Consider the following 12445-nt stretch of genomic DNA (forward strand, 5'->3'; position numbering starts at 1 on the left):
AAGAAGCTAGAATTCAAATTCAGCATGGCATATACTTGAATTTGCATCAGATAAACTTGACCAAACAAAGTTGGTAGCTAATCAACGAGATAAAAATCAAGCGTAAAATCCACAGCAACAGAAACTCAATACGAATGAAAAGAAATAACAAACTGAGAAATTAAGCAATCATGGTTAGGCTACATCGTAGCTCTAGCAGAAATAAATTAGTTCAGAAACATAATCGAAATTGGTACTGAATCCATAAGAAATAAAAAGAAAATTTAGTTTAGAAAAAGCCTGAAAAATCCCCTGCACTGCGCACCTCTAGCTTGCCAATTCTGTCCTCTTTCCACTTGCACTGAATAGTCCTCTTTTCTTTTTCTTCTCCCTCCTGCTTCACTTCCTTTTCCGTAACCGATGAGACCTTAACGCCCATTTACTTATAACAAATAGCAGATAAGGAACTGAACAAAATTGAACTCTTCACCAGCTATTTTGTATACTAAAGCACCCATTAATTTCTTCATCGGTTACCATCACACTTGTGCCTCATATCTCTTTACTGCAGTTAGCCCCATGTTGCCTTCTTTATTCACTCTCTGCTCGATCAACAACTGAAATTTCATCTCCCAATGGTAGTCACGTGCTGATGAAAGGATAAGGAACAATCTTTTTGTGAGACAAGTGTTGTACTTTCCTCTTAATTTGTCATCCTGCATAATATTTATATAATAGAGTTGTATCACAACAGACAATATGCCAACACAAGAATTTCACTAATTCAACCATTTGATAAAATATATCATTTCTATACCAAGCAACATTCCAACAAACGCTTTAAGGAAAATAATATAGGATCTTTTTCAACTCCTTAATTTGGCCATCAAAACACAAAACTATGAAATTTCTTTCATTTACATGCAAAACATCACAAGAAAATGTAGTTATTTTGGGCCAAATAAATAATACAATTTGTGCTCATCAAGAGACAAATTACTGAGATATGCGATCATATGCTTTGTAGCACCCGAGTCTGTGAGCCAAATTTGTGGTTGTTGATGAGACGTGGTAGCTTGAGATGACTGAGAAATGACTATATTCATAGCTTGCATATTGGACTGAGGAGGAAATATTGGTGCTAAAGGAGCATATGCATTGCTTGACATCTGAGATTGCGCTTGCCACATATTTGGCATCCTTGCCTATCCATTTGTTTGGAGTGATAAAATGGAGCAGTATGGCCAAATGTATTAGACAATTGGCAAGAAACTTGCTGAGTAGAAGAACTTCCAAAGTACTGTGGTGGAGATGGACCAAGAACTCCAGAGAAACCAGGAACTGGGTTAGAAAACTGCTTAGAAAATTGTTGACTGGGATTAGGATTAGGATATCTATACCCTTGATTAAACTTTCCTTTACCCTTTTTGTTGTTATTAAAAGATCTATACCCTCATGAGGAACCAGTATAACCACCTGAAAGACCATTGTTATGACCTGAAAAACCAGTATTAGGACCACCAGATTGATTCTGAGATGTAGAGGATTTAGAACTAGAGTTCTTGGCAACCAAGGCAGGCATGAATTAAGAATTCACATTATTGTCAACAATCAACTCTTCAGCAAGAAGCTGCACCCTAAATTCCTTGAGAGAGATAGCACTTCCACGACCACTTATAACACTTTGAAAGATATATAACTTAGAAGGTAAACCATTGAGTACTTAGATAACATTGTCTTCATTTGCAAAAGTAACTCCAACAGTAGACAAGTAATCCCTAGCTTCCTTAATTCGTTGCAGATATTGAGACACAGAGTCAGAACCCTTTTTAATAGTTTGAAGATTAGACTTAAGTTGAAAAATACTAGTTCGAGAAACCGCAGAAAATTGTTCCTTTAATCGATTCCAAAGATCACAAGCAATGGTGCTCCCAATAGCACAAGAAATTGCAACTGGTGATAAAGTAGCAGTAATTAACTGCATAAGAACACAATCATGCATCTTCCAAACAATGTGATCTTCATTCTCAGATTGAGTATAAGAAATTGTAGTTTCAATACCAGAAGCATTAGAATTACCAGAGCAAGTAACAATTGCATTTGGAATTGCCAATTCAAGTAATTGGTATCATCAAGCTTAACATTCACAAATGTAGAAACTATAGAGATAAGACCAGTAATCAGAAACTGTAAAATTTGTAATTGAAATGCAGTTACCATATTTGGATAATCGAGATGAAGAATTGAGAGAAGAAATATAACAAACACCTGGTGCACGCAATCTTGTAATGCAAAGACGAAGATCAAGAAATCCAGAAAACCTAGAAATCGCAGAAGAAAGAAGATATCAGAATACATCCAAGAACGTAGCAATGAACTATCATCGAGAAATAGAAAGAATCAGAGGTTGAGAAAATGAGCAGAAACAGCCGAAGGATCGGAGAAAGCAGCGTGACCAACAATGGTGAGAGATACCATGTTAATGTGGAGAGGGATTCAGAGAAATGATAAGGGTTTCAAGAACTAGAGAGAGAAAGAGCTAGAGAGATGAAGTCTAAAAATTGTTGTATTGATTTCTTACTGAAGAAGCTATTACAACGATGTATATATAGAGAATAAACTCTCTAACTAACCAACTAACAATCTTGTGACAAGTAGCATAATCCTAACCACTCTCTATATCCTTACACCATCAACATATTCTACTACATGTGAAATACTCGCTTGAATACCAAACACTTAAAAAAAAATTTCTCCAGCAGATGGTAATTATATTAGTCAATGGCAAAAAGACGGTTAAAGATATAAATACGAGGGGAGGTGAAATTTGAAGGTGAATAATAAGGATCAAAAAGCTTCTGTTGCCTCGATTTTAATTCGTTTGTTGCTTCAGGTGTATAAAATCAATGTCAATATAATTATGCACTTTGGGTTCACTAGCATCTACTGTAGCTTATATTTGCCTATTTCTATTGTTGTCTTTTCGATGACATTATGCTATCATGCTTATCCATTTTTAGTTGGTTTTTTATTTTTATTTTTATTTTTATTTTTTAATTCTAAAGCAATCATTTTCAGTAATTAAGAATCGGGTTTGTCCGAAAGTCATCATTGGCGAATAGTCTTGTTTGTCACTTGACTTGGCGCACTGAAGGCTAGAGGCTAGCCTGTTCTATGTAAGGGTATTAAATACGTAACTTATGAGGGACAATTGAAGTCAAACCAAGCTATGAGAATTTTGAGAACTAGAGAAGTTGTTCATGACAAAATGTTGAGATAGTGGGTGCACAAGGGTTTTCTCTGTGTTTGTGTTTGAGTTATACGATTAATTCAACTGTCTCTATACTATTTATACTTAGTGAAGAATAAATATTTTAGTGGATGTAGAGTCTAGACACGAATTTTACAAGGCACTTGCTCTTGACATTTTCTTTCTCCGTTCATGTAATTATTTCTGTTATGAAGTGCAAAGTGGTGATTCTTTTGAATCTCAGTTTGCAGTTGTACGTCCTAACAAGTGGTGTTAGAGTCGGTTCCTAGAGTTTCAGATTATTTCTTAGTTCTTATTCACCATTTGGTAGAGAAGTGTAGAGATATGCAAAATCAAAGGCAGCCTGAAAACTTAGTGCGTCAAAAACATATTTGTGTTTAGTTTCCTAGCTAGCTCTGCTTGTTCAAAAACCTACAAAACTTAATCAGGAAAGTAAATCAAAACATGCATTGTGAAAAAGCACAGAAAGGGGTGGAGTTTCTCTTGGTTTTGGAAGAAGCCAAATCACCGAGACTCCCAAATATACCTTTTGAAAAATTGGTTACTGAGGTAGTTAAGAGGATTGATACTGTTGACTTTTGTATTTTAGGTAGGATTCCTAATTGATATGTAATCCCGTGTATTCTCATGTAATCACTTGTAATTAGTTCTCTTTCCATTTATGTTAGGGTTGTACACCTTTAAATACCTCTTATTCAGAGGAATATATCACAATTCAAAGAATTCTCATCTTGGCATCAGAGCCAGGTCGGGAAAAAAAAAAAAAAACCTAGCTGGATAGCATTGTCACGGCTCAGCCGTGTTTGGTTCGCCTTCCTTGATTAGCGAGCGATTATCGTCATTGCTATCGCTCGATCAGCGAGTGATTGTTGTCATTGCTACCCTCTCTGAATTTGAAACAAACAGCGAACGACGCCGTCATTGCTGACTCGCATCTACTGAATCGATTCACTCCGTTGTGTGACGAACCAAACCTGCTGCTTTGTATCACTGCAGCTCAACCTTATTTCGCATCAGACCAAGACCCCACCGCAACTGCTTCCATCGTGCCCAGAATCCCTGAACTTAATACGAATTTGTCGTTCCTACGCCATATTCGACTTACCTGATTGCAACCCTGAGATTTGATCCGTACCCGCATTAAACCATCTTGCCTGACTGACTTCTGTCAGCCGCGAAGAACCCAGCATCACCGCTGCTATAACTCGCTTTGAACATTGCTGCTATTGTCCTTGTTGTCTTCTCTGTGTGAAGGCTTGAATCACCTACACCACTGCTGCTGTTTGAAGAAAGGAAGAAGAAAAAAAGCGAAAAAAAAAAAAAAAAAAAAGAGGAAAGAAACAAAAGGAAAAAGGAAAAAGAAAAAAAGAAAAGAAAAGGGGAATCAAAAGTCCATAGGAGAGAAAAGAATTGGCTGGTTATTAGGCATTTTTTTTTCCTTCTTCGGCCATCCTGATTGCAGCCGAGCTTGGGCGTGGTTTACTTGGGCTTAGGCTTTATTAATCAGTTACTCACATTGCACCCAGAGCAATGGTAGGCCAAACTTGTGGACCAATCGTGACCGGTTCAAGTTGTGTGCATTGGTTGTCGAAGCTAAGGTTGATTCTGACCATACCGGTAATGATGGTAAGGCTTTAAAAGTTTCTGCATCTGTTGTGAATAGTACATGGATAATTGATTTTGATGCTACTTAACATATGACTTGTGATTCTAGACAGGTACAAACCTTAAAACCATTCACCAATACTATAGTTAGTGTTGCAATGGTAATGTTGTCCCCATTATTAGGGACAACAATGTCTCCTTCTCTGATACCCTGAATCTTGACTTCGTACTTGTTGTTACTTCCCTTGACTATAATTTATTATTTGTTGCTCAAACAATTGTCGCCCTACATTGCCTTGTTATTTTTTGGCTTTCCTTTTGTGTTTTTAAGGACATTCGGACTCGCAAGACGATTGATTATGGTATTAAGAGGGGAAAGCTCTACTACTTGGAGTTGACATCGAACAGTTCTCAAAATTTGACTTAAGCTCTTGCTGTGGAAGGATCTAATGGGGAGAAGGATAAAGCTTCAAAGGTTTGGTTGTGGCATCGTCGGCTTGGACATGCTTCTTTTGGCTATTTATGAAGGTTGTTTCCTAGCCTATTTGTTAAGCATGACGTTTCTAGCTTTAAATATTGTGTTTGTGAAATGGCTAAAAGTCATCGTACTTCATTTCCGTCCTGTATGAATAAAAGTTCAGTTCAATTTATGATAATTCATTCTGATGTTTAGGGGCCATCTAAAACTGCTACGTTTGGTGGTGCTCATTGGTTCGTTACTTTTATTGATGATTGAACACGTATGACTTGTGTTTGTTTAATGAAGTCCAAAAGTGAAGTTCCTTCTTTGTTTTAGCAGTTTTATAAAATGGTACAAGTACAATTGTCACACATACAGGTTCTCATGAGTGATAATGACGGTGAATATGTTAACTTTGACCTTCATGTCTTTCTTGATCATCATGGCATTGTTCATCAAACCACATGCCTATGTACTCCACAATAAAATAGGGTTGCAGAATGCAAGAATCGTCAGCTTTTGGAGGTAGTTCGTGCTTCTTTGCTCGAGGCTCATCTCCTGTTATCTTATTAGGAAGAAGCCCTCACCTCAACTGCGTATCTCATTAATTGTGTTCCATCCCGATCCATTGATTTTCAAACACCACTTCAGGCTCTCTCTTCACATGTTAATGCTCTTGCAATCCCTAATCTTCCACCTCATGTGTTTGGCTGTGTGGCCTTTGTTCATCTCCATAAACAGCAGAGGAGTAAGCTTGAACCTCGGGCCTTACGGTGTGTGTTTGTGGGGTATGCCTCAAATAAAAAAAGATATCAATGTTATCACCATCCGACGAAAAAGTTGTTTGTCACTATGGATGTTGCCTTTCATGAGAACAATATGTACTTTGCCAATCCCGCGTCTTCACTTCAGGGGGAGAATCAAACAGAAGTTCAAACTCTTGATTATACTATTCCGAAGACAGATAGTGTGAATGTTTTGGATTTAAGTGGTGATGTCTTGGAAATAAGTGGTGATCATTTACAAAAAAATAATAATGTGAATGAAATGGAAGTAAGTGGTAATGTCTTGGAGACAAGTGGTGATCATTCACATGGAAACAATGTTGAAAACTTTGAAAGTAATGAGCTGACTGCACCAGATAACTCACAGCATTCATCTTCGCTTGATAGCTCATTGCTAGGAACAAATAGTTGTCATTGTCAATTTATGTAAATAGTTGTCATTTTCAATTTTTTATGAGTGAGAGTTTTTATTTTATTTGTTTTAATGGTGATTAATTTTGATACAATTGTTTTCGGGTTTTGTGTTTCGAGAGAAGAAGGGAGGAGGTGGAAAGACTAGGAACAAAATGAGCAAATGAGCTCATTTCCACCTCCTCCCTTCTTATGCAAAGAAGGGAGGAGGTTGATTGATCAATTTAATCACAACAACTTGTTTTCGGGTCCATATGATATCAAAGTGTATGTGAGAAGCATGTTGTTTCACTGATGATTTATGCAAATGAGCAAGTTGTTGTGATTAAATTGATCAATCAACCATATAAAATTTTCCTACCGCATTTCATCTAAAAAATTGAAACATGAAAATAGTGGTAAATTAAAGGAAAATCAAAGAGCAAACGTGAGTTTAGTCAAGCTGGTTAGAGCTGTGTGTTTATCATTTAAATGTAATGATTAGGTTTAGATAAATTTGAATCACTCCCCCTATAAGTTTAGATAAATTTGGTGTAATGATCCTATCATTCAAATGTAATGATTTAGTTAATTTACATGAACATTTTAAATGGTAGGGAGAAAACTATTAAATTTATTCCGAAACTTTTTTCTTCCCACTCATGTAGAATTTGATATCATATGGACATTACATAATTGCCTACGAAACAAAATCATAAAATGCCATGCTTTGGGCAGAAAAGTTGGGAGTGTTTTGGATTGTCCATCCACCTTTGCGCGTTATCAATAATACATAAAAAGACTAATCTTGGAACTTCAACGATACATTTAAATCACCAGAATTAAAATTGGCAAACAAACTGCATATAAATGGATAAAATAAATCTTCCTCAATACTGTAACCAACAAAAGTACAATGCTCCTGCATAATTGTCTGAATAGGTTCTTGTTATAGAAAACTTCATTTTAATCCTTAAAAAAGATGAGTTTTAGACTATAATCTTGTGTAAGATTAAAATCCAATTTTAGTCTCTAGTACATTTAATCATATCATTTATTAGTTATATTTTGATGTTTTATTTATCTTTTTATTTTTATTTTAATGTATTAATTACATTTAAATTTAATTTTTATTTCATCCATCATAATATATTTTAATGTCTACATTTAAGGAACTAATTTTTTTTTATAATATATATTCCGATTTCAATTTTTTATGTTCTTCATTTAGGTACATTAAGACATTTGAATATTTCGGTATATCCATCGGTATAAACATATAATTACATTGATTCAATATAATGCATTTCATTACGTACATTTTGGTACACACATTTGAGTATTGACTTTTAGGTACATTAATTCAATATATTATATTTCGGTACATACATTTAGGTACGTACATTTCGGTATTGACATTTAGGTACGTACATTTTGGTATTGATATTTAGGTACGTACATTTTGGTACATACATTTCGGTATTGACATTTAGGTACATTAATTCAATATAATACATTTAGGTTCATTATAATATATTTCGGTACAATCATGTAGCTACAAATATTTCGGTTCAAAAAAGTCAATTATATATTTCGGCACAATCATTTATGTACATTTACGTATTTATATATTTTTGTATCACAAATTCTTTTAATATTTTCTCATTTACATTCATTTATAATTAAAAAACTAAATATGTGCATATTAATAAAATTAAAATTTAATGTGGAGAGATTAAATAAAAATACACATTAAATGTGACATCCCGTCCCGGAAATATCAAAACGTGTGTGTGAAATTACAAATTTGCCCCTAGTTTGTTTCGTCATGTTTTTGGTTGTTTTGTGTGGTGTTGGCAAGCGTAGGGCCACACACACACACACTGTCTCACTCTCCCTCTCCCTCTGTCATTTTCCCTGTCTCTCTCTCTCTCCCCCGAGTCCTCTATTCTTCTTCTTCTTCTTCCTTCAACGTACGGACACACACATAACTATACCAAATCACCACAGATCGAAGAAACTAAGGCCATATTCGAGCTCGTGAAGCTCGTGGGAGTGCAGCCGTACCATTTTCAGGTGAGAAACCAGTTGTTTTCACGTCGATTTCTTAAGCTCCGATTTGAGTACTGTTCATGCAAATTTATTTTACCACGTTTTTGGGATTTTGAAGTTCATAGATAGCTTGGTGGTGTCCCAAGGATCCTAGGAGTGCTTCGTTGGACGAATTTGGATGTCGGGATCGCCCTGTTCTAACTTGGCCGGTTTTTGAGTTTGGTGACAGGTATGATTCCGTGATTTTTAGGCTTTAAAGTAGTCTATCGTGATTCTCCTAGGTCTAAGCTTCATTTTGGCGTTTGAATCATGGAAAACGGTTGAGAAACGAGTGAGAAAACGAAGTTAGAAAATTTCCCAGTTTTCCGGCGCCGGAGGCTCGTCGGAGAAGAAGACAGAATATTCCGTCAAATCTGACGGAATATTCCTGACGCCGTTGACGGAATCCGTTAGAACTAACGGAATATTCCTCACGGCGTCAGTTGACGCCGTCCGTGTGCGCCGCACGTGCCTGCGCGTGTGGCCGTGCCTTGGCCGGCGTGTGGGGGCGCGTGCGGCGGAGGAAATTTTTTCTAAAAATATGGTTGTGATCCTGAGGTTGTGTAGAGCACGTTGGTATATTCATTTGTCCATTTAAGCAATGTATGAGAAGTTATTACGAAAGTTAGGTTATGTGCTTTAAAGTTAACGTTTTTATAGTTTTTTCGCATATAGGTGACACGTACCCTGAGGACGAGCGTTCGCACTCGAGGCAGGGGGGCTACGACCCTTCCACTTACCAGTGAGTGGGCTTTTGTTTTCCGTATATACCTATATACATTATTTTCCCAGAAATTGTTTAAAAAGGGTTAAGTGTTTTATGCCATGCACCATATTATTATCGTTTATGCATCATTGCATACATTAGTAGTGGTACACATGTACATATGCATATTTGGTGCTGTGGACGCACAGGTAAGTGCCAGGTAAGTGGTATACATGTTTACATTTCAGTAGTGGTTTGAGATGCTTAGAGAGCTCATAACCTGCACCCCCGGTGTTAGTGCTCCCGCCCAGAGTAGGGCACAGTCCTTCACGTGATGCTCACCTCCCGCACTACACGCTCAGCTTGGATCCAAGTTAGGTGCACAGTCCTGTCATACAGACCACTTTAGGTGGTTCCGACTCGTAGGTGACCCGCGATTATTCGCACAGTCTTCACGTGATCGTAGCATTAGAGCGTACATATGTATTACACCCAGGCCTGTCGTACAGACCACTTTAGGTGGTTCCGACTCGTGGGCAGGTTCAATTATTGAGTTGAGATTTGAGCTCTATATGCAGCCGTACAGGTCACGTTAGGTGACTCCAGCTGCCAGATGTTATGTTATTGATGTGATTTATACCTGAGCACTTGCATTTCATTATGAGACTTTGACATGGCACATTTTTGAGCATGATTGATATACCCTTGAGCATGTTTGGCATATTTATACATACGTATATGTTTATTTTCTGGGAAGTATACAGGTTTTACGGCGAGGGGTTAGAATGTATTTTGCTAAATGGTTTTCAAAGAGCTTTGTTTTTGCCCACTCACGCTTTTGTTTTGCGCCCCTCCAGGTTCTAGTTGCTTAGCAGTTTCGGTGGTCTCCCAGAGGGTTCTTCCGGCTTTTCTGACAGACACTCACCAGCGTAGGGTCACCTTCGGGTGTACTTATGTCGCAACTTTTCTTTTGAACTGCTGTAGTCTTGCTCTGAATTTGTATCTCACTTACGCTAGCACTTGTTTTAGTACTTTGTATGCTAGTTTTTAATTATTCGTACTTTTATACTACTATCTTATTAGCTTCCGCACGTGCACATGGTTACGTCACCTTCGTGTGACGGCCAGCACGCCCTGATCTCGGTTGGGGTGTGTCATTAAATAACAAAAATTGAATGTAAATTTTGATAAAAGTACACTTCAAGGGATTAAATTGAATATGTAATCTAGCACCAGATTTTTTTTTAAATTTTAATCTTTTACAAGGACTAATGTTCAAAACCCCCCTTCTTGTTATCCTAGTTTCAAGGACCATGAATCCTTTTGACTATTATTAATCATATCTGCGAAGACAATTTAGGAACGGCCACAAATTCATTTTTTACCTTTGCTGCTACCAGGTGATTGGAAGTTGGTAACCCATTTGATGGTGGTGGAGGAGTTGATGGACCAGAAGATTATGAACCAAGAACATCTAGAAGTCCATCTCTTCCGACCATAGGGCGGCCCAAAGCCATGTCTTTCTCTGGCGAGAAAGGAACACGTAGTGTCCAGATTTGTACCCGACACCTCTCAAGAATGGATGAGAGGTACCGCCCCTAGTCATCACAAGATATTTGGCATCAAATTCGGCATCGACGAAGCCACATTAAAACTGATCCCGCTCTGATATTAGTTGTACGCAGTTCCTTTGACATGCATGTAATTTATTTTAGTTATGTTTGTTATAATTTTTCATTTGAACTCTTTATCCCTTCTCTTGTCGTAGCCTGAAGCTGAATCAAGAAAACAAATCCAAAAGCTCGAGACTGGTGAGGATGATACAAGAATTCCTCCATCCCCTCCTGGTTTTGAAAGAACGGGCAAAAACCAGTTGCCCCGTCAATCTTTGCATACAACTGATATTAGGACGGGATCCATAATATGTGGCTTCGTTGATGCCGAATGCGATGCTAGGTATCTAGTGATGACTAGGAGCGATATCTCTCATCCGTTCTTGAGAGGTGTCGTGTATAAGTCTGGACACTACTGAAGCGAGGTTTTGCCAGAAAATCAATTGGCAATATGGGGGTAGCCAAATTACTTAAAAAGCAAATGCAAGATCCATCTTTTCTCTTATGCAGGATTAATACTCTCAACAACGTTCCTTTCTCGCCACAGAACGACGTGGCTATGGGTCTCCCTATGGTCCGAAGAGATGGAGTTCCAGAGGTTCCTGGTTCATCATCTTCTGGTCCATCAACTCCTCCACCACCATCAAATGGGTTATCAACTCCCAATGACCTGGTAGCATCAAGGTAGAAATTGAACCATTTGTAGCCTTTCCTGAAGGCATAGAAAATGTACTTGCTAGTAGTTTTAAGCAACTCTCCATAGAGGAACAGCGTAAGGCAGAAGCCGTATCCCTAAGGCTACCTGAATTGCCTTTTGAGGAAATGATTAAAGAGATAGTCAAAAGGATTCATGGTCCGCCAAAATAGGATAACAGGGACCTCTGCAGACTATTATGTAGGACTGTACTTATTCTTTTTTTTACAGTACTGAGCAAGATTTACTTGGAATTTTATTGTGTTTCTTTCCAGTGCAAAAATATGATTAGTGATAGGTGCATTATTTATCATATTTTCATATTAATTATCCCTAAGTTTTGTTAAGGAATTGATCTTAAAAGAGCCTTACTACTTTTCTTTTCTCAGTTTCAGCCAATCTGTGCATGCAGGACGTTTTTGGTGATAATTCGACTTTCCAGAGGAGTTTTGATGCAAGGTCAATTGGAGAAGGAAGCTAAGAGGTTGATGATTGTTGTACCCAAATTTCATAATTTTCCATGGAGCCATTCATTCCAGTTTTACAAATCAATTCCGCAGAAGTTGTTTTCCTGTCAGAGTTGCGCAGCTGTGAGAGAATAGAGATTTGAAGGCTTTCCCGATTTTTCCTAGTGGCATGCAATATATGCATGGAAAGATAAGAAATAAAGCTACATTTTCCATATTTTTACAGAATTTTCCAGAAGATAAATAGACCCCAAAACTGGCGTGCAACACAGATGACGTGTTTCCCAAGTCAAAAAGGATTCTTTGCTAGTTTGTGTCATTAATTGTTTAGGAGTTTATTTTATTTTAGGAGACTTTCTCCCAGACCTTTTGGGGGGTTTTCTA

This window comes from Pyrus communis, chromosome 11, assembly GCF_041283825.1.
Source record: "Pyrus communis isolate YQ-2024b chromosome 11, ASM4128382v1, whole genome shotgun sequence".
Taxonomy (NCBI): Eukaryota; Viridiplantae; Streptophyta; class Magnoliopsida; order Rosales; family Rosaceae; genus Pyrus; species Pyrus communis.